We start from the raw sequence: 22,404 nt of genomic DNA on the forward strand, positions 1-22,404 counted from the left end.
GTCCACCTACCTAACCATGTACAACCACCCTGATAACGACGACTCAACTGATGAAGTAATTAAGTTACCTACTCTTATAATTTAAGCTCTTAGTAAGTCTAATGATTTACCTATAAATGCTTTAGGAGTATTTATGTAAACAGTCATAAAAATCAAAAGATAATAATTTTGTTTTTCTTTCCATTTCTTTATGTTTTTGTCTTCTTCCCTGATGGAACTGGCAGGACTCACTGGTGCCATACTGAAGAAAAGCCTGATCGCAGACATCTTTGTCGTGCTCCTTGGTTTACAAGGGATGCTTCCATTTTCCCTATTAAATATGGTGTTTGGCAGAGGGCATTTGTACATGTCCTAAATCAGGTTCCGAATTTTACCTTTTACTCACCAGCACGAGTTTCTTTTTCTTTGTAGTGAAAAATGTTGAATATTATCAGCTACTGCCTTTGCCATTAGTGTTGGTTCGTGTGCCCACTTAGGCACTGTTGTGGTTTTTTACAGACTTTGTCTTAGTTGCATTTTGATGGATTATTTTGGGACCGTCAGTCTTGGAGCACCATGGAATCTTAGCAGGGCCTTCCCTTTCCTGTCCCACCCTGCTGCGTCTCTCTTCTGTCTTTTAGGAGAAAAAGAACCATTCCAGCCTTCTTTTTGTTGGTTTCCTGAGGGTTCCAGAAGGGAATTTTGTTACCCAAGAGTAACCACCAGACTTGGAATTCTGTCAAGGTTTCACCGATGCTTGGGGGGACAGTGGGTGGAGGCCAAGTGCTCCTCTGTGTGTCCTACTTTCCAGCTCCCTTCGCTGCCTGTCCCCCCATTACCGGATGAGCAGCAGTGGCAGCTGAATGAGAGGCACAGGCCCCAGGTTCCCGGGAAGCAGCTCTCATGCTGTTGGAGGTCCAGGCCGGGCTCCCCTCCTCCCTGTGCTGTGCCCTGCACCCTGAGGGTCCAGGTTGAGCAGCTGGGCTTGGGAGAGTGTGGGCTACAGGAGCCTCCACTCTCCACCTCTCACTGTGGAGCCCCTTCCCCGACTCCATGAAGCCTTAGACAGAATTCCAAGTTGCTCATTTGCTCTTAGACAACAACTGCTTCTTCTGCATCTGTCGTCCCAAGGGTGGCTCTTTCTCAGTGATTTGCTTCCATCCCAGTTGGACTCTCAGGTTCGACAGTATCAGAGTTCAATCTCCTCCACCCAGCCCAGGCCTCCTCCCACAGAGCAGTCTTCAAGGGGAGCTGGCCCCGAGTCCCAGTAACTGTGACAGCCACTTTCCCAGCCTCGAGGGGAGTGGGCACAGCTTCCCTGGACCCTGCTGCTAGAATCCCATGTCAGAGGCCTGGCCTCATCCCTGAATGTTTAGTGCTCTGCCCACTCCTGCTCCTGATGACCATGGACACCAGCCTGGGCTTCTGCAGTTAACTCCATACAGCCTCTCCTCCCAAGGTGGCTTCAGTCGTAGCTGAGCTGAGTCCTTCCTAAAATCCCCAAGCCTCACTGCTGCTCAGTGCTGGGCTCTTCTAAGCCCTGAGGGAAATGCAGGCCTTTGTGTCTGACGCAGGGGAAGCTCTCCCCTCCCTCTCCACCCCCAAACCAACAGGCCCTGGCCAGGCCACCTCCCTTAGCCAAGAGCTGCAGTTCAAACACTTTACCTTCAGTCATGCAGTGATGGGTGGCTCCTGGTTCTCAAGCTCTTTCAAACCCCAGGGAGCTGTTCCCAAAGTTTGCTCATAGAGAAATCACCTGGAACCTTAAAAAACTTCAGAAACTCTGACTTCATTGGTTTGGAGTTCAATCAGTTAAATGAGTTTTTGGAGATTTTAAATTTTAACTCTGTGAGGCTGAGACAGGAGGATAGCAAGTTCAAGGCCAGATGGGCAACTTAGGGAAACCCTGTCTCAGGAGGGAGAGAGAGAGAGAGAGAGAGAGAGAGAGAGAGAGAGAGAGAGAGAGAGAGAGAGAGAGAGAGAGAGAGAGAGAGAGAGAGAGAGAGAGAGATAAAGAATGAACCAGGGATGCAGTTCAGTGCAAAGGCTTGGGCTCAATCCCTGGTATGGGAAAAAGGTTCTCCTTATTCGAATGGAGGCAGGGTTGGAACCACTGTGTAGAGGTGAATGCCAGTCTTTCGGAGTCCTCACCTTGAGAGCATCCTACTCAGCCCAAGGGCACACAGTGACTTTTGCCCCAAGGCTGACCCTCCCTCCTGCTGCTTCTGGTGGACCTTTCCTCTCTTTTACTTCAGCCTGTGGAAGTACTTAGCACCTAGCTTGTTCCACAATTCATCTCCTAATTTCTTAAGACAATCGAAAAGAATCAGCTCACCATTGAAAGGATGAAAAGCTGTCCTGAAACAGTAAGCAGTAGTTAAATATACATCTCAGGTGTCTACAGACACAAGGACAAGTTTCAAATATATTGCTATCTGGAAAAATAATAGAAATAATTTTAGTTCTGTTCTTATTATCATATTATTTTGAATTCTGATTTTATAATATCCATCTAGAGATGTACTTATTTTTGCCTATATTTAGAGTTTGAACATTTTTGCAGAGGAATAAAACGTGTTAATTTCTCTGGATGGCTTGTTATAGATTCTTTAGAAATCCTGATTCAGGAGCTAAGAACAGAGCTGAATGAATGTTCTCAGCTGGGCAACCATGGGCCCAGAGAACTATGGTTCTGATTGAAGAAAGCACAACAACTGAGAAAATGAGCTCAAATGAATGGCTTAAATATTGTTTGCAGTTTGCAAATTAGATATATACAGGCAAGAAAAATGTTTCTATACTTTCCTTCTATAATTATGCTCAGTTTGTTAAAATATTTCCCATAAATAAGGGGATTGGGACTCTCAAACCTGGGTTCTGATTTTGGCAAAATAAATTTGCAAATAACCTTGATTCTGGGACATACAATTCCAAATCAAAGCTATTTACAGTGTAATTTGACAGGCTGCAATCCAAAATCAGGGCTCTTTAGAATTTCATCATCACCAAATGTGAAAAAACAAAATCAAAATGAGTTTTCTTTTTCTTTTTGGAAACTTTTCTTTTAATTAAAAGTTCCTATATCTTTTTAGATTGCAGAAGCCTATAAAGAAAAATCTCATTAAGGAGGAACTGTATCAGTCAGGGTCTTGGCAAAAACAGATGGTGCACTCAAGCTGAGTAATTTGAGGAGAGTTTAATGGAGACTTGTTCCAAACCAGTGGGCAGAGAGTCGGGTGGTGCAGGGCCTTAGCACTCCCTTAGCCTGGGGGCAAGTGGAGGAACAGCGGAGGAGGGTCTGGAGGCACTGTGAGCTCTGCTGGGTGAGTGGAGGTGGACACCAGTCCCCACATCCTGAGGGAAGGCCATGGGCGAATCGGTGCTCAACCCCACGCTCCACTCTCCTGACTTTCTTCTGATTTCCATTTGTCTGGACCCAACCTGAGCTAGAGGGCACAGTCTCAGTTGTCACTGGTCAGCCTCCTAAGGACACAGCTTCTGTGGGTCTGGAGGGGCAAATGGAAGGCGCCCATGTGGTCCATTGACCGGGGAGGAAGCCCCCATCCTCAATACCAGGAGCAGAAGTCCCACCAGCAGGCATTTCACCATGGGGAGATGTTTATACAGACACAGCTCCCCCTGAAGCCCGAAACATCAGCCACAGCTAGCAGGCTGCGCAGACAGAGGCTGAGAATTAAAAGGAAGAAGCAAGCTAAGAGGGATGTGAGACCCCAGTGCTGTGGCTCATCACAGACATCTCTCTCCTCAGCCACACTGTCTTGGTGTTCTGTCAGTGCCTCCTGTAGCTGCCCTTTGCCTAGGAGGAAGCTCCACGTGTTCATTCTGGGGGGAGGTCTTAGAGGCCCTGCCTTCCTGGAACGACTGAAGTTCTCAAGGATGGGCCTCCTATCCCTCGTAGTGTAGTGGGAACCCCACCAGCGACCAATCATGCCTGGTTGTAGAGTTGTTCTTTGCCTCTCTGTTGGTTTGGTGACACAAAGAGTCCCAAATGGTCAAGGAAGAATCTCAGCTTCCACATCAGGGAATTGTGCTGTGTTCCTAGGTGAAAAGCTTTCCCTTTTGGGCAAAGACTGCTACCTCCAATGAGGCAGAGGTTGTGAAGCAAACATTTGTCAAGGGCTTTATTAGTCACCACGGCCACTTCTAAACCCATGCCCTGGTTCTTGAACTTGACCAAAAGTTAAATGATGCCATATATTAGTTGAGCAACACACTAGATCCTTCGACATAGTGCCTAGCTTAGCAAAATACTCTCAACTGGGACAACTGAGCTTTAGCTTCTAGGCAAAAAGTAGGTGGCGAGAACAATGAATTGCCTGGCAGCAATAAGACGACTTCCTTAAAGAGAAGCAGCGTAGCAAGATTACATGATGATGAGCAACACATTCTCTAAACCGATGAATAACAGCATAGGCAGAAGGGGAAGAAACAAAGACTAATTTCTACCAAAAATCTTTCTGTTCCTCTGAAGATGTTACTACTTCTTCCGTGATGGAAAGGATCAAGACGACAGCTTGCCAGTGGGCAGCAGGCTGTATAGTGAGTGACACTACATAATGGGAGATGCTGAACTCTGGGGTTGGTCAACCGCATGCACAGCTGTGGGGTCAGCCAGATTGCTCTTGGTGAGGGGACAGCCGGGACTCATCTTGCTTTGTACCAAAGCAGGCGGACCAATGGCACATGATGGGTGTCCAGGCCTCTTTCAAGTGCTCAGTGGGGGCATTTTTCTCTTAAATTCCTTACAGAGATGGGATTTGGTTTTGGTTTACTCCCTTGGGGAGCTCCCTCCCTGCTAGGCCCACGGGCTTCCACCTGCCTCTTCCTGCTGTGCTGTGTGGTTCTAACTGTGCTGGAAACTCTCTCAGAAACTGACTAATTTACCCTGATTATGCTTTCCAGGTCTGCAGAAACACTCCAGCATGTGGAGGCAAGTGGAGGCAAGTGGAGGCAAGTATGCAGACAGCAGGTTTGCTGCTGCCCTAAGTCCTCCAGTGACGCTGTGGGTCCGTTGATTGTAGTCTTGCTTGGTCCACCAGGGGAAGAACTCTGTTCACAGCTCCCTGCTTCCCTGAGAGCCACTGCAGTGCTCAGATGGACCACGGGCCACAGCAGCATTCTGTCTCCAGAGGTCTGTAGCATAGGTCGGAGCCAGAGCTCATGGGCCTCCAGGTGCCCTGTTCCTGCTGTACAAAATGTTCTGGTCACAGTCAGTGGGTCCCGATTGACTCCTGATTCTATCCCACAGGGCCCTTCTAGAAGGTGCTCTGTGCCTCAGAGGCTCAGGGATTAGAATGTCGCCTGCGGATCAGATCACGGAGGAAGCTTCATGAAGCCCTGGCACCGGCTCGCCACCTGAGGGGCTCTGATTTCACCGATCTGAGATACAACCTTAGCTTGAGGAACTGAGAGCACCTCAGGGTCTCCGAGTGACTGAGGTTTGAGGACCGCACGCTTGGGGAGCGAGGTAAGCATCCCCACAGTAGGCTTTGGTATTTTTACCAACTTCCCCTGGAGGTTCTGGCAGGACCAGAGAGGCTGCTGGAACATGTCAGGAAGTTTGCAGCTGCACTGCACACTGAGAACCAGTCTCGGTTCCAGCTTCTTGGCCCAACAGCCCATCTGCAGAAGCTCCTGGCAAGGCAGGAAAACTGCATGTCGCAGGTGGTGCAGACAGTATTTTAGTGTGGCCCACTCAGACTCACATTCAATCTCTCTTGGTCTAATGCACCCACTATCTACTCTCCCACATGCTCCCTCCCAGGCCTCTCCCTGAGGAGCCTGGATTGAGACCATATTAGCCTGATGTATATGTATTTCCAGAGCAACCACGGCAATTCTTTGCCATGTTTCTGTTGAGCTCTAACTCCACCAGTCTACAGGCCCGGGAAGGTGTACAGTCTGAGAACTGGCACTTGTGTATAGGACTTCTGGTTTAAATTACATCATGTGTAACTTTTGAGCACTTCAGAAGGTCTGGGGGTAGTGCATTCTGAGCCCAAACGTCTCAGGGCTTCGTGCCTCCCTCTGTGCTGCAATGCAGGAGACCAGGAAGGCTCAGGACCTCTCTGCAGACCTCAAGTTCAGGCTCCTAGCAAGGCCCCTTGTCCTCCCTGGCCACAACTGTAGGAGATGAGGACCTGTTCAAATCCACTCAGAGGCTTTCTGCTATCCCTCACATTCTCAACTGTCTACTCACTGCTTTCCAGTTTGCTCTAGAGCAAATGGATCGACCTCATCTCTGATGACATTTGGGGCTGGGTAATGTGTGGTCTGCACAGTGCAAGATGATGAACTGCATCCCTAGCACCCATCTACTGGATGCCCATCATAACCTCCCATCCCCCAATGGTGACCATCAAAAACGTCTTCCAGTGTCTCCAAGATTCTCTTGGAGGATGAAGTTGCCATCAGTTGAGAGTCTCTGAGTCAGAGCTGTCAGAAGCACCTGCCTAGGGTCACATTATCATTACAGGGACTTACTGCAAGCAAACGCAGCTCTCACCACTTGTCCTCCACTTGCTGGCACTCTGTTCCTGCTGGAATCATGATGATATCTTCAACACGCGATTCATTCCTTGTGTCTCTCTCCTTTCCCTGTAGCAATGAAAGGACTTACTCCCAGGATTGCCTATTGAGGGTCTATTTCCTAGAGTAATTTAGAGTACTAATTTCTTTATCGGTTAACATCCCAGCAGGAAACAGCTGTTACACTCAATGAGCAATTTGATGACAGTTTAATCGAGGGGCTATTTACATAGATCTGGCCGCAATGTGGGAAAAGCAGAAAGGAGATGACAGCACCCCCAGGTTAGTGATGCAGGGTTCCACTCCCACCTCCAGGAGTTGGCAAGGGGAGAAGGAGAGAGAGTTCCCAGGCCAACATGGAGAGCTGGACAGAGGGAGCAAGTGGACTTTGTGTGGCAGGCAGGGTCCCTACCGGCACTTCTCCTCCCAACTGTGCTGCCCCTTCTCCCTTCTGCTGGTCCCTACTACCACAGCCCAAGCCCATGACAGGGTGCGAGGAAGCTCTTGTGCAAAGTGTGATGGATCAACCCCTGGGACTTGCAACAGGGCAGAGAAAGAGAAGACAGATCTGAATGACTGAAAGACATACAGTCCAGGTCCTGGGTTTCCCATACTGCAAAAAGAAACATTTTAGGCATGCAATATTATTTCAAAAAGGCTATGAGCAGCAAGACAGATTTTAAGAAAGAATAAGGAGAAGTATGACTTGGCCAATGGAGCATGCTCCAGTGACTTCCATCTGCAATTGGCCGGCTCCATTGCCTTCAGGCCCATGGCAAGGTAGAGCCATCATGGCAGAAGAGTGTGGTGGGTGTGGCAGACTAATTACCAGTCAGTTTAAGTGGGAACACCCACAGGAGCTGAGTCAGCGTGTTCCTGGGCAGGGAGGACCCACCTGAGGAGTGTTTCCTGAATGACGTAAAAGGAGGACAGGAGGGGAAGACTGCAGCTCCAATCTTCCCAGAAGAAGCTTTGTTGCAGCTGGTCTTCCTGATATGAACTTGGCTATTCTTCTCCTTGAAGGAGCTCAGGTCTTCACTGTCCCAGGGCAGGGCTGCTGTTCTCTTCTGGGGGAGCTCTGGTCTTCACCTTTGTCTTGAGCGTCACTTCCTGGCTCCAGTGCAGATCCCTCAGCCTCTGCCACAGACCCTTCTTCTCCCACAGCATAGACTTTCTGGCTTCCACCCCTGGCCTTTGGGCCTTCCTGGTGCAGGTCCTTGATACAGACTTACATGAGACACTGCCATGCGGTCTAGACTTCCGGCTGGACTCATGGAGAACATTGCTGTGGGCTCTAGACCTTTGGCACGACTTATGTGGGACATTGCCCTGGAATCCAGGCCCTCAGCTGGATTCCTCAGGTCTCTGTCCCATGGATGGATCTCTTGCACTCTTCTGCATTTGACTTTTTTGGGGAATATTATAAGATAATCCTATAAATTTAATGTCCTGCATTCAATCTATTCCTTTGCAAACCCTGACTACAGCAGTGGGGTACAACTGCTCACCTCATGGCACACAGGGAGCAGAGAGAGAGGGAAAGGAGAGAGAGGAAGGAGGTGGGGATGAGATAGAGTCCCCAAGATCCACTCCACCCTCCAGGCCACCTCCTGCTCCATCACTGGCCACCAATGATTGATGAGTGAGAGTCCATCAATGGATTAATCCACTGATAAAGTGGGGTTGTCAAAACCCTGTGCTCCTCCGAAGCTTATCACTGACCAAGTCTCCGACACAGTGAATGTTTTAGGGGGGTACTTTGAATAGTTTGGATTCTAACCCCATACACCGTGGAAGCAGATTTCTGTTTCCTTCCTTACATTCTCTAAGTCACTAGGACAAAAGATGACCCTTTGATCAATGTGCAATTTTGATGCTGAAGTTTTCCTCCGTGATAAAATCGAATTCTTCACCATGCTGTTGACTTCACCTCGGAAATGGCTCTAGGACCCATCCCCTCTTTGACTTCGAAGTATCTGGCTCTGTTCATCACGGCTCCTCCTGCTCCTAGACAATTCCTAAGGCCTGATGCTCCAGGCTTTCTCTTTTTTTAAAAAAATTTTTGTTAATTATTATTTTAGTTGTACATATTTATGGGCTTTAATGTGATCATTCAGCTTGTCTATACAGTGTGTAATGATCAAATCAAGGTAGTTAGCACTTCCATCTCCTAAAATATTCATACAGATTTAATTAACATATAAAATTGTACACATTTATGAGGTACAGTATAAGATTTCAACAATGTATATGTAATATGTATTAATAAAATCAGGGTAATTAATGTTTCCCTTTCCTGATCATTGTTTTGAAAAGCCTTTAGGTTCCTGTCTTCTGATTGGTAGTAAGGTACAGAAGAGGTTACTGTGAATTAAGGCCACCCTGGTGCTGCAGATCCCTAAAACCTACTAGACCTGGCTGTGTCTGGGTAAATGGTTTTCACCCTTCCTCTTATCTATCTGCTCTCCACCTTTCCAGTTTGGTTTCCTCCTTTCTAAATGTTCCTCCTCACGGCTCCCATCAGTTAATATTCTAAAACTGTTTTGACAATGCAAATTAACTGAGTAAATGACTTTGATATTCTCTGTTACCCACACAGAAAGTTTATAACACTTACCATAGCTTTCTCAGTCTATTTGGCCATGCTTGTCTCCTGAGATTCCGCTCCCTCCACCCTGGTATTGCATTAAACAAATCACCACTTTCTGAATCTCATCGTTTCACTCCTGTACTGGTGTGTGCATCTCACTGTGCCCAGCACGAATCCCACCCACCTCTGCAGCCTCCTCCACACTTCTCATGGAAAAGACAGTGCAGGGCACCTTCGAAAGTCAGCCTAGGGATCAGTCTTTAGTGAGAGCTTTAGCAACTTGGGCGGATTTGACACTGGAGATAGAATTCTTACATGCACTAAAAATTAATCCTGATTTTTAAAAAAAATATTGTGGTAGGAGCACTTACCATGTCATCTACTCTCCTAACAGATTCAGCGTGCAATACATTATTTTTTAACTACAGATCAACACAGTTAACATTAAAGAAGCCAGATTAAAGCAATGTGGTGCCTTTTGCCTGTTAAAGGTCTCGGCAGGTGTGTACTGATACAATGTCACCTCCATAACGCACACTTGGAAGCTAAATTGGTGAGACATCTGTAGAGGGGAAAATGAAGGATTTAACCGATCCAAGTTACTGTGCTTATACATTTTGCCTGAAGGATTTATTAGACCCAATAAGATGACACCTGATTATTACTCCTGATGCCACCATTGTTATTATTGAATCTGCTGGAAGAAGATAGAGTTGGGTATCTCTAGGGAATTCATCACATGAGGTCACTCATATTAAATTGAAATTATCTTTATTTGAGTAAATTGAGGACATGACAAACATCAGTTATTTTTGCTTCCTCTAATAGTCATTTTCTCCCATTTGTCCATTTATTTTAGGAATTCTCCATTTATTTTTATATTCTCCCTTTTATTTTAGGACTAACGAACTTTTGGTCAGTCAATTTTCCCCTTATTTTTTGTTTCTGCAATTTTGTTTTGTTTCTTTGCTTAATAAGCCTGTAAATTGCACCGTGAGATGTAGACGGTGGTTTTTACTTAGATTGTTCAGAAGGTGTGGACCTGAGTGTGACCACACCAGGGGGCAGGATCTCTTCAGGGACATTCCTGGCCCTGACGGTGGCTTACACATGGCTCATCTTTTTCCATAAATGATTTGTGGAAGCCTACCAATGGAACTGAAATTCAAGAGGATAAGACATGTTAATAGTGAAAGAGACAGAAAAGATAAACCAAAGATAGTCAGAAAATTGTAGCAGAAAGGAAGCCAAGTTGAATGAACTGGGTCAGCCACAGACTCTCTAGGAGATGAGGCACAAAGGGAAACCTGTCAGTTCAGTGACTCTGTGTCCTAAAGTAAAGTAACCTTCCAGACGATGCACAGCCGACTTTCACGAGCACCAGAGACTTTCTCAGGAGCGATGCCGTGTGCTCTGCTCAGAGCTTCCCTCAGCTGTGACACCCTCACGTGCTCCAGTCACGCGGCCAGGGCTTCTTTGCTTTTTCCTAGGTACTCCCATGAGTGCTTGTGCTGTAAAGCCAGCACTAGCTGGAAGAAATGTGAGCATTCGCTCAGGCAGAGTGGAGAGACCCAGGGAGCTCATGCCCGTTGACTCTCAGATGAAGTTTCCTTCCCCTTATGCTGGGTCAGCGCCACACAGCTTTGGGATGGGCCAGGTGGCAGCAGCTCAGCGCCAAGTGCCCTGATGTGAAGCCCAGGTCCTGGGAGTGTTTTCCAGAGGCCGCGGGCCACAGGATCGGGCAGGCAATGATTTAGGGACAGAGTCATGGTCCCTGGAAAGTCTGAGATAGTGAGGACCTTGCCTAAGAGGAAATAGGCCATCATCCATTCCAGAGGAGGGCCTTGCATGGGGTGGGGTGGGGTGGGGGTGGGGGACCCAGGCGGGAGAGGGGCTCGAGGGCAAGAGCAGGAAACCTCAGCTTCTCCCAAGGGCCCAGGTCCACACGAGCCATCCTGCAGGTTTCTGTCCATCAAGTGAGAGTGCGGCCCTACTGTGGGACGCCTTCAGATGTGGGGGTCTCTGAGGCGCCCCAATCAAAATCGGAGCCTTCCCTGCAGGCAAGACTGAAGTTACCTGACACCGTCACCTGACGCCTCTCCTCTCGGATCCACGGAAAGCGGTGTTGTTCGTGTGTCTGTAACACTGCAGTCTTTTAGATTGTGTTCAATTAAACAAATCGCCCGTGCAGAACAAACAGTCTCCGATCACATAAAATCGCTCCTGCCTTGTTAAAGTCCCATTTGTTATACGCACTCTTAAAAGCATAAGGTGCCTCTAAGGAAAAATTATCACCACTCATATTGCAGAAGGAAGGAAATAATACTCCCTATAAATCAATACCAGCAGGGGTGTTCTTATTAAAATGGGATCCACAGGTCAATTGCTAATTTCCAGTTGACACCATAATTCAGTAAGGCGAGCTGTGCCCTTATCACAGTGAGCCGTCCTGTCAGGAAACAGCACAAGTTACTTTCGTCAGGGTCTGCTGGGAGCAATTTGCCCAAGAAATAAAACAGAATTAAGATCGTAGATCATACCTTGTCTTCAGATTTCTTTTATTTCTTTTCTTCTAGACATTGGGATTGGCCTACGGGAAAGTTAGTGACAGGTGACAGGCTCTGAGAGGCCAAGTTTGGTGACAGAATCTTTCACAAAGGCCATGGGCTCCGAGCTCAGGCCAAGGGGGCTGTGGGTCTGGGGTGCAGGCTCTGCACCCCAGCTCAGGACAAGGCGCTCCCTCTGCACCCTGCTTCCAGGGCCGACTACACTCCAGCCTCCGCATTTCTTTTGCTCTTTTTATACTAGGGAGTGAACCCAGGCCTCTGGATGTGCTGCATCTCCACCCCTCTCTTATTTCTTCCTGTGAGACAAATCTTGCTGAGTTGTCCAGGCTGGGGTTGAACACGTGATCCTTCTGCTTCAGCCTCCCAAGTGTGGGACTGCAGGGTGCGTCAACACACCTGGTTTGACAGCCTGCGCTTCTGACACAGTCCCAGAGGCTGAAGAAGCTGCTGGCCTATGGAGCACGTGTTGAAGTAGAAAGGCTCTCGTCCTTGGCTCTCGTTTCCACCTAAGACAGCACCCTCACCAGTCCCTGGACCACATGGCTGGGCAGGTACGGCACTGCCTACTTTAGGGGACGCTGCCTCCTTTCTTAAGCAATTAACTTCTCCTGAGCTCTTAAAAAACACACACTTTCTAATTAAGGACTTCACACCAACATCACATCTTATTTATACGACATCTTACCTAAGTTTTTTATTTGTACACAGTTGCAGTAACACACGATTCCGCTCAGCTTGGGCTCTGGCTCACAGCCATCTTGCATTCTGCTCATTTTACTCACTGCCCTGGCTTCTCCCTTCTCCTCCCTCACATCTGTGAACCCTCTCTACATAGTCTACCTTCCTGTTTCTGAGCCTGGCTCTCTGCTTTGCTCTTTAAATAGTTCATATTCGATATTTATATCACATATCAGAGAACCCATGTGATGTTTAACCTTTCGTGACTGATTCGTTTCACTTGGCATTATGGTCTCAAGATCCCTCCATTTTCCTACAAATGAATGGAAATGACCCTTCCTTAGGGGGCACGGTGCTCCCTTGTGCATAGATTCCACATTGTCCTCATCCATTCGTCTGTCCATGAGCAGACAGACCACTTCCACGACTCTGCTGTCATGTGTTGTGCTGCTGTTAACACGGACATGCATGCATCACTGTAGTACAATCAATTTAATTCTGGGAATGAACCCAAGAGAGACAGAGCTGGGTCAAATGGAATTTCCATTCTTGGGTTTTTGAGGCATCTCCATACTGATGTACATAGTGGTTGTGCTAGTTTACATCCTCACCAACACCATAGCGTGGTTCCTTTTCCCATGACCTCACCAGCATTTGTTGGTTTTTGAGTCCTTGATGATGGCCATTCTTTCTGGAGTAAGATGGAATCTCAGTATCATTTTAATTTACATTTCTGTAATGACCAGCAATGGTGAACATCGTCTTCATATATTTATTGGCTGCGTGTACTTCTTCTTCTGAGAAGTGTCCATTCATTCCAGTTGCCCATTTTTTGATTGGGCCCTTTATTTTGGGGGGCCTAATTTTTTTGAGTTCTTTACATATATTCTAGGTAGTAGTCCTTTCTGTCAGGAACAGCTGGCAAAATTTCCTTCCCTTCTGCAGGTTGTCTCTTCTTCACTCTATTGGTTGTTTCCTTTGCTGTGCAGAAGCTTTTTGATTTAATATAATCCCATTTGTTGATTCTTAGTATTATTTCTTGTGCAGTTGGGCTCTGTTCAGGAAGCCCTTGCCTGTGCCTTGAACATGACATTTTATTAATCCTCACAGCAGTCTTACACGTCTGGTCTCCTGTCCTCTCTGCTCAGGGAAGAGGACACTGAACCCCGATCCCTGGGGGCAGTGACAGGGGCCAGACTGACCTCAGAGTGTCTGCCTGAGCCAGGAGCACCTCAGAGGGAGCTGGTGCAGACCCCATGACCTGCATGTCCTCGGAACACTGTGCCTGGCCACTTCCTGGCCAGCTTCACTGTCTGTACCACTTGTCTGAATATTGCCCTGTTTTTAACCTTCTTTTTCCCCATCTGGTTTAGAAGCATTGTCCACCACTATCTCCCTGATATTTAATAACTGTGTAATACAAATTTATTTTAGACAGTTAAAAATATGAAAACTAAAGGAATAATAAGCACAGAATAAGAGGAACAGGGAAGCGAGCCACCTACATGGGGCAGTTTGGGGACGGTGCCTCACTGAGCAGCATGCTCCTCTTGGGGACCAGAGGAGCTGTCTCTCCAGGTGCTGCCTGATTACAGACCTCGATTCTCACAGTGGCTATGCTACTCCTTCCCCACCTCTGCTGGGACGCATGGTAGTGTGTTAGATAAAAGACAGCGTTTATATTTAGAAGTACCAAGGGTTTTATAATTCAACATTACTAAGTTGTAAAGAAGAATTGTCAATATTCTTGAGTCCCTTAGCCTAATAAAATGATCACTCCTGTTTGATGTAGAGCATCCTAGCATTATTTGTGCATATCTGCACACGTTTGTGTATGTGTGCTACTAATCTAGCATGGATCTTCATTTTTATCTCTGTATCTACACACATCTGTATATATGCATGTTGTTAATGTAGTATAATTATTAAGTTGGGAATCTTTATTTATATATGCATATTACATACATATATATGTGTATGTTGTTAATTGAGAATAATTGTTATAAACCAGGAATCTTCATTTATACATTCATATTACACACGTTTTATGTGTGTGTTATCAATCTCATGTGGTTATTGTAAGTGAGGAATCTTGAGACAGAGTGACAAGTTTCAACTTCTGCTTCTGCCACACAACTTTTTTTGACACTGAGTAATAGGCAATTTGCTTAACTTTTTTGAATCTAAAGTTCCTCCATTCAAGAAATTGGAAGATTGTAGTGTCTACTCCATGAGTTTCTGAGACTGAAGTAAGTTAATCTAGGTAAATATCTTAGACATGTGCCTGATACATTGTGGATATTTAGCGTTAGCTGTCATCACATTTTGGATAAAATTCCATGTTTTAATATTTTTCCAAATTACTTTCTATAATGTTTCAAGCATGATCCTTTTACACATCAAAACAATGCCTTGATTATGTATCCATTGACTTATCCATTGATAGGTGCATTAGCATTCCCTCTTTGGCACTGTTTTGTCTTTGGGTGGACTACTAGAAGTGGTTGCAAATAATGTAGGACTAAGTATTATTGCACTTAAAATACCAGCGACACATTTATCCGACTGACTTTTGAGACACATTTGAATACTTTTTATTAAATTCTATTATTTTTGGTTCATTTCTTCCCAGTTTGTTTTTGTAGGAGTTTTCCCTGTTTTTGAAATCCTAGCTCAGAATTCTGTCAGGACCTCCCGTCACTATCAAGGCAGGTGGGTTTGTCTCCACCCTTCTGACACCACCCTGGTCTTTGTGAATTCCCATTTCCAGTCAAGACTGAGAGCAAAGCTTCTAATAGATGTCTGGCTTGCTGGACAGGAATGAGAACTCACCTCAGCAGCAGGCTGGCTGCCCTTGCTCCAAGGCCCAGCCGTTGCTCTCTGTGAGCTGGGACATACTGGTCAGGGGCTGCTGGGCTCTGAGTTCGGAGACCCAGGAACAATTCTAAATCCAGCTTCCTTCTTTGAGGTTGTAGTTAACACAGCCTAGTGAATCCTGGCACTGCCTAGCTGCCAGTCTTAGCTCCTGAAGGAGGAATAAATTTTCATCATTCCTCACAGACAATGGTTTTGGAATTTTCTAGTGAGAGCTACGTTTAGTCTGGGCACAGTCAGTTTTCTTACTCAAAACCCTGAGGCAATGTACTTTTAGGAAAACCATTTCTAAGAACTCTTAAACAATTAACCTTTTGCAAATCTGCTAGCTCTCTTGCTGTCTTAGAGCCTGTTTTCCAGGAGCATGGGGAAGGTGTGAGTCAGCAAACCCAGTCGGGGCTGGGTGATCATTTTATTCAACACTTTTGTTTTAAAGTTTGTGAAACTTGGCCAAAAGAGCTTCATCATTTGCCATGGAAACACGGGTAGGGTTGGAAGAGGTCAAACCTAGTATTTTTAACCCCTGGGCACTTCAGCTGTCTTCCACGTGGAAATAATGAAATGACACTCTTACCTTGTCATTAGCGCTTCAGAAAGTCCTTCACACATTTTATTTCTGCCATGTGTGACACAGGCAGAGTAAGTTGTGGATTCTGCAACAGACGAGGAAATTGGGGGCTGGCAAGATTAAGTGGATCATAGGGCCCTGCTCTGTGTGGGGCGAAGGCATCGCTTTAAACCCTGTCTCCTCTTATCTCCTCTGCCATCTTGAGCATGTTAGTTAAAGTCCTGATGTCTGTGTCTTCCATCTTTTTTTATGCAGGACAAGGGACTGAACCCAGGGCCTTTGGTCTGAGCTACCCCCAACCCCCTTTTTATTTTGAGACAGGGTCTCACTAAGATGCCCAGTCAGGGCTTGAACTGGCAATCCTCCAGCCTCAGCCTCCCAGAGTGCTGTGATTACAGGTGTGCACCACCACACCAAACTAAGTGTGCATAGGTGAAACACCTAAAATGTACACCAAACAACGGTATCCCGGCAAGCGTAGACTTACAGGGTTCACTGGACACTTAGGACAATGCGTGCAATGGGTGAAGTGCGGGGCGGCCAACAAGGGCTGGGCCAGGCCAACAGAATGCTGCAGAGAGAGAGGAAAGGCTGCTTTCCTCACTGTTCTTTCAAGGTCTCTCTGCTGAAACATCTATTTGGCTATAACTAATCAAAGAACCAAGGCATTTCTAGTGGTGAAGAAACTAGAACTTACTGTCTCGGGAATTACAACCTTTTTCTGTAGTATCTGCCTGCCACTTGTTTGGAAAGAGTGGAGGAGTGGGTATTATTTGGGGAAGGCATTTTTAAAAATAGCCTACAGTGTGTGATTCAAAGCCCTGAATGACGTGTTTCTGGATTGTATCACTCAAAACACCTTGTTGTACGCCAGGGTGTGATGAACAGGGATCGTTTCTTGCCTTATCCCTCTCCCATTTTCTCACTCAACTTTTCCTTTTACAGAATGTCCTTTTGGTATTGTATCTAAAAATCCATCTCCTAGACTTTCTCCTTTATTTTCTTATAGGAGTTTTATAGTTTTCTACTTTGCAATTGTATCATACTGAGGTAATTGAGTTATTTTTTGTGAGAGATGTAAGTTAGTATCTATATTCACTTTGTTCACAAGATGTCCAGTTGTTCCAGCATCTTTTATAGAAAAGACTATCCTTTCTGCAGGGATGGCCTTTGTTTCTTTATCAAAGGTCAGTTGACTGCAATTGTGTGGGTCTATTTTTGTGCTCTTTTTCTGCTCCACCATTTTATTTGCCTTGAACATACCACACTGCTTTGGTCATCACAGGTTTACAGTAAGTCTTTGAGTTGGGTATGTCAGTCCTCCAACTTTCTTCTTCACTATTGTGCTAAGCAATCTTTTAAACATTTGTGTTATGTTTTCTCACTTGTGGATTTATCCACCATAACCAAAGATGAACTTTACATGGATGATCCCAAAATCGAAGTATGAACTATTGCATGAAATTATCTTGTTATAAAGAGTAACAACAGATGGAAATATTTATTTTCATCCATTTTGTGCCAGATCCTAGGAAGTAACTTTTGGAAATGAGCAAAAACAGGTTAAAGGAGAATATTTATTAAGAATTTATTGTCAGATGCTTAATGTTTTGCACTGTGGTTGTATACATTCCCAGGGCAGATTTTCTTTCTGTGGCTGTAACTGAATAGTGAGAGAGATCAGAGGTTTGTTTACCGTGCGGTTCTGGTGGCTGGGAAGTCCAAGGGCATCTGGGTGGGTTGGGGGTGTTCTCACACCATAGTTTAGCAGAGGGCGCTGGAGGGCAGAGGAGGCAAGCACTGAGGAGCTCACTTATGACAATGCCATTCCTTGGTGACCCATCCAATGAATGGACTAGCCTACTCATGGGCTGGGCCTTCAGGACTCAATCACCGGGAAGGGCATGCCTCCAAAATATGTGCATTTGTAGATAAGAACAAAGGTCCTCGGGTCCTCCATCTTTCCCAGACCCCTACCCTGATTCTTTCTTATCAGGGTAGCTGTCTCTCTTCTTTCTCCCCTTCCTTCTCCTCGTCACAAATGAGTTGAGCAGTTGAGGCTGCTGCTTGCTGAGATTTTCATGCCACCAAATCTGTGGTAGAGTATCATGACAGGTATGTTATACTTTTTATAACCTTTGTGTCTGACCTTCGTAGTGTCTTTACAATTTCTTTAATCCACTGTTTCTTGAGCTTATAACCCAGAGTTTTGCTTATTTTACCATTACTTGTCTAAACAACTTTCTGTTATATCTGCTCTTTTATAAAGTTTTTCTATTATGTTAATTCATTATTTCTGTCTTTGTCTTTTCTTTCTGCCTATCTTCTGTTTCATTTAAATGCTAATTTTTACATTCTCAGGTTGAAAATGTAATTTACACAATTTCCTGTCTGATATTAACACACTGAAGAGCATCCATTTTTCTGAAATGCAGACTCACAGGCACCAAGCCTTTGTCTCTGTCTTAGTCCGCGTGGGCTGGGCAGAGTCCCCAGACTGGGAGGTGTTCATCATATCCACGGTGTCTCACCATCTGGAGTCTGGAAGAGCAAGGCAAGGTGCCAGCAGCTTTGGCGGGGACTTGTTCCTTGTTCTCCGACGGCCGCTCCCTTGCTGCATCCTGTGGGGTGAAAGGAGGCCCCGGGCCTCTCGGGTAAGGGCGCTAATCCGATTCACAGCGACTTCACCCCCTGACTCAGTCTGTACCAAAGGCCCCTCAAAATGCCATCCCATGGCAGTCAAGACCTCAGAACCTGAGAGAACACACATCTTGAGTCCTTCATTGTCTGACTGTAATTGTTTTATTTTTAAAGAGAGTAATTTCCTTTGCTAAATTAAGACATCGAACTTGGACTACCAGGTTGAAGTGTTTTTTCCTGAATTTATCTTTTGATATTGGATCTTTATCTGGTACAAAATTTGCATTTTGTACTATTATCTTCTTTTTTCTCTTAGATTTCATTTTGCTTAATTTTCCCTCCAAAATCAATCAGTTATTCCAAGATCGCTTATAGATCAAGCTTTCTTTAGTCATTTGAAATGTTATATTTTTCACCTGATTTAAACTTTTATGTACTTATAAACATGAATATATACAATTTTGATTGTTGAGTTGTTTTTTAAATATTTCAAGTCATATTTTATATGTCCTTTTGATATCTTTTTCTTAAACCTGGTTACAAAGTCATCCATAGATGAGGCTTAAATGTCTTCCTTCTTGGAGGACAAATTCCTCGTGATGCCAAAGGTGTCAGTTTGAGGGCTGAGCGGGTACCTCAGGAGTAGGGAGCGACAGCAGGAACTTCTGTGAAGAACACTTGTAGCTCTGAGCCATCCTCGCTGTTTTCTGGTGTCTGCTTGGCGGCGGAGGCCCTAGCGCACCTGGAGTTAGGGACTGCACCTTCATGGAGGAGTGCCGGGGCGCTAAGCTCACCGCACACCGTCCACACAGGCTGCGGGACTGCTGATGGCCCTCTCGTTTACCTTCCGCCGAGGGACCGTGGCAAGCTGTGTATTAAACTGGATGAATTTCTAGCCACAGGAAGCAGGCTTTCTTGGAAGTCTAGAGACCTTAGTGATTTTCAATAGACCCCAGGAAAACCCACAAGTGAAAATGACCCATAAACTCTTTCAGACTTACCAGGTTACCCTGTCAGAGGGCAAAGCTGCTTTACCGTGGCCTGGGCCAGACGCTGGGTCCTCCCTCCGTCTGCACTCACACCTGAAAAGCGCGAGGCACTCACTGAGATGTGAGACCGCACGCCCGGCTGTGGTGTGCGCTGTTTTCAGAGCCCAGAAAGAGCCACGAGACGCTGCCTCTTTTTCCCTGGTAGAGCAGGCGGGGTTCCACATATTTTCCTCGGGGAAGGGGTTTTCTGCATGCTTCAGACAGATTCAATTTTGTTCAATCTTGGATTTCTTTTAAGTGAACCCTACTCTATGGTTTTTTTTTTTTTTTTACTTTGATCAATTATTCTGGCTTTAAAATTTATCCTTAGTATTGTGTTAGCCCTAGTTTATTTTATGTGGTTTAATGTTTCTCTTTTGTGAATATACTGTTATGGATTTCTCCATTAATGATCATCTATGTGGTTACCAATGTTGTATTATTAAGTACTTCCAAGAACATTTTTGTATGGAAGATAGATGTGGACTATGGGCATCATTGTATTGCTCCATATTCCTGATCATGAGGGGAAACATCTACTTAGGAGTGAATTTCATCAAATGCCCCTTTCCCCGTGGAGGAGGCCTGATTTCTCTCCTGTGAGTGGCTGTCTCACCTGGGTATCCACCCTTTGGTCTCCCCTTGGGCATACTTGGTGAAGAGAAATTGTTTGGGGCTGCATATGAAATATATAATGTAGTTAATGTATATGAGTAAAAACCCCTTCCCTTTCTTTAAAAACTTCTATTATAACAAAAAGAGGACAATATAAACATAACACTAGTAAGATGTTTGACCTTGATTTGTGGAATTAATGCTTCAACGTGTGGTTCTACAGAAGTAGCTGCAATTCTTAGCAAGTTCTCAAAGTGTTTGTCTGAAAATTTCTGATCTCACTTTGCTCTTCATGTGCCTCACCCTTGAAAATGTAGCACTGCATGATGCCTTCCCCTGGAAGCAGTCTGTTTTTGCTGAGGCAGGAAAAATATTGTTCCAAATCACCCAATAATGTGCAAAGTTTCCAGCCTTGTGAAGCTGCATCAGTAGCTGTCCATGGTCACAGGTGCCCGCAGGTGGGACCTGCCCATAGTGGGACTGTCCTGGCCCATCTCTGCTTGACCACTGAACTGTGTCCATGCACATTTGTGGCTTCAGCTTCTCCAGATCTGTTTGTGGAGAGGTCCTGGAAATGGCACAAGGTATTTGAGTCCATCAGCTTTCTGGACATGGAGACTCAATACTGGACAGCCATGACTGCAAGGAGGAAGAATTAATGTGCTCATGTTTTAAGTCCATGATCCAGGGAGAGATATCGTGGTGGGAGGAGGCTGTGGCAGAGCAAAAGGACAGGGAGGCTCCTGGCGGCCAGGAGGCAGAGTGGGGAAACTGGGCCAGAGGGGGAGAAGGTGGACCAGGTACAGCACCCAGGGCCACACACCCATCCGCCACCCAGGCACACCCGGGAGCGTGCTCTTCTGCTTGCTGGGCATTCCTTCATCTGGTGGGGCTGACAGGTCAGGATGGACAGCCAAATACTTAGGCACTGCATTTCCTCCGTGGCTGAAGGAAAGTCTGAACCCACCCGTCAGACTTTCTCCTGTGATGAAACCCCATTTGCTCTCATGGTAGCTCACTTGGTAACACTTCCTCTCTCTGTCGTTCTCCCTCCTCCACTGACAGTTTCCAAACTCCCCAAGCAGGCAAACTGGAGTCAAATTCTAGTCTTGTGTCTGCTTCTGTAGAAATCCAACCTCACACTGTTGAGAATGTCATTCGTTGGTTTTGCCAGCTTTCCATTCCTGGAATAAGCCATGTTTACTCCACGAGATGTATCACATTTTGCTGGATTTGTTTTGCTGATATTCGGTGGGTGAATTTTGCACCTGTTGTCATGAGTTTGGTTGGCCTGAAATTGTCCCCTCTCAAACTGTCCTTGGCAGATTTTCTAGTGAGGTAATGTTAGCCTCAGAAAATGACCTGGAGAACACATCACATTTTTCTGTTCACTGTGATAGTTTGTAAAAGATTAGAATTGGTACTTCTTGAATGTTTAAAGATGCTTGAAACTATCTGGGCCCCGTGATTTGAGTAGGGCTTTGGAATATATGTATACCTAGGCCTCCTGGTTACTTCTCCTCATCCCAGATCTTACCAGGGGTGTCCTAGGCCAGGCAGACTGCTGTGGCTTGGACCTGGGGCATCAATGCAACTTTGCAAATAGATGAGGGATGAGGGAGGAGTACTTTTCCCCTGCCAGGTGTAAATAAATCCTTCTTTTAAAAATATTCTAATTTTAATAAAATAGAAATTGCTCAGTTATCAACTGCATGGCAGGTTGCAGAAAGCCTGCTACTCTGCTCCGGCAGGCAAACTGCATCTGCAACAGCAGCTACAACTGCACACAGCACTCACTGATGCCTATGATATCCAGAACCAAGACTCAGCTGCCTTCTGTGCCATCAAAGAGAGGTGAATGGTTCATCTATGTCTCTGATAGCATCACTGTTTTTCCATTTCCTCCAGGGATATGGTATTTTGGCATGAAGAAGGGCCTTTGTTGACCTATAGCCCCTCCCTTGCAGGACAGAGAACCCATGTAGATGTCTTCCACCTCTAAAGGTATACTTTCATCTATGTTTTTAGGAGCTGGGGAAATAATTGCAGGTGGGTGTGTGATTTTGTTGGGCCTATACCGACTCTGACAAATAGCCCACTAATCACCTATCCCCGTAAGTATCTGACCAGGGCTCCCCAGGGACCCAGCTGTAGTTTTCATTCTGAGCTACTGTCTGAGAACACAGCTGGGATGGCTATCTATCTCTGGCAGTCTCCAAAGTGCTTCATTTGGAGGAAGCTGGGAGGAAGATTCCAAGCATGCCCACGAGACAATCTCATTGGGACCCCGGCTCTCTCCCGAGGCCCATGAGCTGA

This window comes from Heterocephalus glaber, unplaced genomic scaffold (assembly GCF_053883595.1).
Source record: "Heterocephalus glaber isolate CG9 unplaced genomic scaffold, H.glaber_assembly_v1.0 deba00001610, whole genome shotgun sequence".
NCBI classification, from domain to species: domain Eukaryota; kingdom Metazoa; phylum Chordata; class Mammalia; order Rodentia; family Bathyergidae; genus Heterocephalus; species Heterocephalus glaber.